Source organism: Myotis myotis, unplaced genomic scaffold (genome assembly GCF_014108235.1).
Source record: "Myotis myotis isolate mMyoMyo1 unplaced genomic scaffold, mMyoMyo1.p scaffold_m19_p_5, whole genome shotgun sequence".
Taxonomy (NCBI): Eukaryota; Metazoa; Chordata; class Mammalia; order Chiroptera; family Vespertilionidae; genus Myotis; species Myotis myotis.
The window spans coordinates 89,240,953-89,245,424 of NW_023416357.1; the positions used below are offsets into that span (position 1 = coordinate 89,240,953).

The window sequence follows — 4,472 nt, forward strand, 5'->3', positions numbered from 1 at the left end:
ACAAGGATTCTAAGACCATTTAATGGAGGAAGAATAGTTTCTTCAACAAATGATGCCAGGACAACTGAATATTCACATGCAGAAAATGAAGTTGGGCCACTGCCTCATACCATATATAGAAATTAAATCAAAATGGATTAAAGTCCTAAAGGTTAAGAGTAAAACTATAAAACTCTTCGAAGAAAACGAGTAAAATTTCATGACCTTGGATTTGGCTTGGCTATGAGTCTTAAATATGACACTAAAAGCATAGGCAACAATAACAAGAAAATAAATTGGACTACACCAAAATTTAATCCTTTTATGCATCAAAGGACACTCACAAGAAAATGAGAAGACAATCTATAGAATGGGAGAAAATATTGTAAATCATGTATCTGGTTAGGATCCAGTATCCAGAATATAGAATGGACTCTTAGAACTCAACAACAAAAAGACCAGGTACTTATAAATTTGCAGCGGGGCCCTGGTCAGATAGCTCAGTTGATCAGAGCATTATCCTGATACACTAAGGATGTGGGTTTGATCCTGTCAGGGCACATACAAGAATCAACCCATGAGTGCATAAACAAGTGGAACAACAAATCAATGTTTCTCTCTCCAATCAATAAATGAAAAAAAAAAGGATAATTTGAATAGACATATCTCTAAAGGTGATATACAAATGGCCAGCATGCACATATTGACAAGATACTCAATATCATTAGTTGTAAGGGAAATGCCAATCAAAACCATAAGATAACCACTTCACAGTATGATGGCTGTAATAGAAAAGTGGATAATAAGTGTTGGTGAGAATGTGGAGAAATTGGAACCCTTATACATTGCTAGTGTGAATGTAAAACGATGCAGCCACTACAGGAAACAGTCTGGCAGTTGCTTAACAAATTAAACTGAATCCAATCTGAGATATATACTCAAAAGAATTGAACACATGCACGCAAACAAATACTTGTACACTTATGTTCATAGTAGCACTATTCACAATGGAGCCAAAGTGCAGGAACAACTCAAATGTCCATCACGTGAGAAATGAATAACCAAATGTGATGTATCCATACAATGGAGTATCATTCATCTATAAAAAGGGGGGAGTATGCTGATGCATGCTATATGTGGGTGACTTTCAAAACATTAAGCTAAGTGCCCTGGCCAGTGTGGCTTAGTTGGTTTGACGTCATCCTGTGCACCAAGGGGTTGCCGGTTTGATTCCCAGTCAGGGCACATACCTGGGTGGTGGCTCCATCCCCAGTGGGGGGCGTGCAGGAGGCAGCTGAACAATGATTCTCTCTCACATCAATGTTTCCCTCTCCCCCTCCCTTTCTCTCTGAAAAAAAAAAAAATCAATAATAATAATAAAAAAATCTTAAAAAACACACACACACAACATTAAGCTAAGTGAAAGAAACTAGACACAAAAGGTCACATTTTATTCCACTTGTATAAGATGTCCCGAATAGGTAAATCCATAGAGATAGAAAGCAGGGGCTGGGAAGACAGGGGAATGGAGATGCCTCCTTAATGGGTATGGGATTTCCTTTTTGGAATGATGAAAATGTTTTGGAACTCAATAGAGGTGATGGTTTCACAACATTGTAAATGTGCTAAATGCCACTGAATTTTACACTTTAAAATGGCTAATTTTATGCCGAAACCGGTTTGGCTCAGTGGATAGAGCGTCGGCCTGCGGACTGAAAGGTCCCAGGTTCGATTCCGGTCAAGGGCATGTACCTGGGTTGCGGGCATATCCCCAGTAGGAGATGTGCAGGAGGCAGCTGATCGATGTTTCTCTCTCATCGATGTTTCTAACTCTCTATCTCTCTCCCTTCCTCTCTGTAAAAAATCAATAAAATATATTTTTAAAAAAATGGCTAATTTTATGTTATGTGAATTTACCTCAATTTAAAAAAAAGGTATTTATGCAGCCCGAAAATGTGATGGATGACCTCCACCTGTCTCAAAGAGGGGTGAGAGGTGTTGAACCCTTGGAAGTAAAGTTCTTTACAGGTGTAGATGGGGGTCCCAGTGGGATTTAACATGTCTTGGTGTGTCTCACAAATGGAGGGTGGGTGGGACCATCAGAGGCCCCAGAACGAGCCAGAGAGCCCTGGCTAATCCAGGAAGAGGAGTGTTTCTGAGTATGTTCCTGTCATTTGGTGCAACCCCTTTTGGAGACATACCCAGATCTGTTGCTGAGCAGAGGAGCTGAGCGTAAACATTGGAAATCTGCTCTCTAAAATTCGTAAGACACGAAGGGCCCCGCAGTCCCATTGGGAGCCCTCTCAAGAGTGTAAGGCGAAAGAGAAGAGTCATCTCACTCCCAGGCATGGACGGGAAGGCCTCAGGCATGGGGGCGGCGCGGGAGGCGTGTTGGAGCAGATGCTTCCCGAAGGGACCGGGCTCCTGAATGACTGTGTGGGAGGCCCCACATGGGGACTCCCGTTCTAAGCACTTTACAGAAAGTCTACTTAGGGCCATGGCCAGTAAGATGATGAGTTATTATTGTTAAGGTTAATTCAAATTACATGGACAGCAGGGCCTCTGGTAACAAGAAATCTTTGTTGTATTACAAGGATTATTTCAAACCGTGCAGAAGCCACTCCTGTCAGCAGAGGGGGAGCCCTGGCCTTGGCACGTGTCTGGCACATAGAAGGTTCTCAAGACATATTTTTTGAATAAATGAACGCCATTAAGTTGTGTAATATCTAACAGCCAAAATGTCTCTGATTTCCTCCTTTGTGGCTGGAAGTAGGAAGAATGGCATGAGAAAACCAAAATAGTCAAATCACCTGCTGTCTTCCTCCATCTCCTTTCTTCATTAAAAAATAAAGGCCTGTTTGGGGGCCAAGAGGTTGGGAATGTGTCTAGAATAGATTCACACATGTGTGGCGACACCGAGGTACCACTGTTTGATATGTTTTTCTCTTGCTGTTAAAGTGACAACACAGGCTGGAGTGGGATGGGGTTGCATGTCTTGTAGAAAAGCGTACAGTATGGCAAGGGAGAGGTGGGGAGAGCACCCAGGAGTGCGTGGTTCTAGCCCAGGAGGTGGTGGTGTGGGCGGTGGGAAGGTGCCCAGGGACAGGATGTCATGCCCAGCGACTGCTCCCAAAGCAGGGAGTAGATGCGTCCGAAGGACAGCGGCTTGTAACCTCGCTGCTGTGTGAGTGGGACTGTGGGCAATTAGCTTGGCCTTCTTGCCTTTGAGCTGCAGTTACCTCATCTGTGAAAAGGGATGATGGTAGCCATACCTGTACTGTGCATTCTGTGTCCCAGAACATGTTCAGATAACAACTCATCTAATTTTTACGTCTGCATCACTAGGTGGGTTCTGTTGTTATACGAATTTTACAGATGAGGAAGCTGAGCATAGAGAAGCCAAGTCACTTGGTCATACAGTTAGTATTTGGAGGAGACCAATTCACACCCTGGGCTCTGTCTTAACCACTGCCCTGGCCTCATGGGCTTATCATGAGAATGGACATGGACAATGAATGGACATGTTAAGAACTTAGTCCAGCTATGCTGGCGTGGCTCAGTGGGTAAGCGTCGACCTAGGAACCAGGAGGTCACGGTTCAATTCCTGGTCAGGGCACATGCTCGGGTTGTGGGCTTGATCCCCAGTGTGGGGCCTGCAAGAGGCAGCGGATCCATGATTCTCTGTCATCATGGATGTTTCTCTCTCTCTTCTCTCTCTCTCTCTCTCTCTCTCTCTCTCTCTCTCTCTCTCTCTCTCTCTTTCTCTCCCCCCCCTCCCTCCCTTTCCCTTCCTCTCTGAAATCAATAAAAACATATTTTTAAAAAAGAACTCAGTCCAGCGTCTGGCACAGGACAAGTGTTCAGAACATCATAGCAGCTGTTAATAGTGTCAGAGTCCAAACGCACAGGTGAGGCTTCTTCCAACTCGAGCGGCAGATGTGTTGGCGCAATCAGCCACCTTCTCCAGGGGAGTGGGGAACAACACGTTCTGTTGGATCTTTACTTAGAGCAAATACAAACACCTGTGTGCTGTGTGGAAGGTCAGATCTGCTCGTCTTCCTTCATTTGGACCCAGCCCCCGGCTCCACTCGGCTAGGACTAGGTGAGTTGACCCCTCTCTCTGTTCCTCAGCCCCTGGGCTCTCGCCCACCGGGCATTGACCACATATTTGTGTAACTTCCCAGTCAAGAGCCAGCCTCTCCAAGGATCTGAGAGGTGCACAGGGGAACACACAGGATATGGCTGGTTGTCTGCGGTGATCCCTGGGGCGCTGGTGTAGAGACTGGGAATATGTGGGCAGCCCCCTCCCAGCCTGTTTTGGCAGTCTGCTTGTTAGAGCAAAATCCAGGTGTCAGAGAATTTGATTTTCTCTGTTTTCTTCCTGTGAAATATATATAATGTAGTTCTGTGTGTGAGGAAGAATCCGGTGATTCATATTTTCTGCTTATTTGGCTCCTGGCTGAATGGGAATTTGCATTACTTAACGTCTGGTT

The 4,472-nt window shown here is 44.8% G+C and overlaps 1 long non-coding RNA gene across 1 annotated transcript; it reads left to right on the forward strand.

The window, feature by feature from the left end:
- Positions 1-3,831: 3,831 nt before the first annotated feature.
- On the forward strand, positions 3,832-4,082 carry LOC118655662. Its single transcript, XR_004967332.1, has 2 exons — positions 3,832-3,887; positions 3,987-4,082. It is a non-coding gene; the product is annotated as an uncharacterized LOC118655662 (long non-coding RNA).
- Positions 4,083-4,472: the final 390 nt, after the last annotated feature.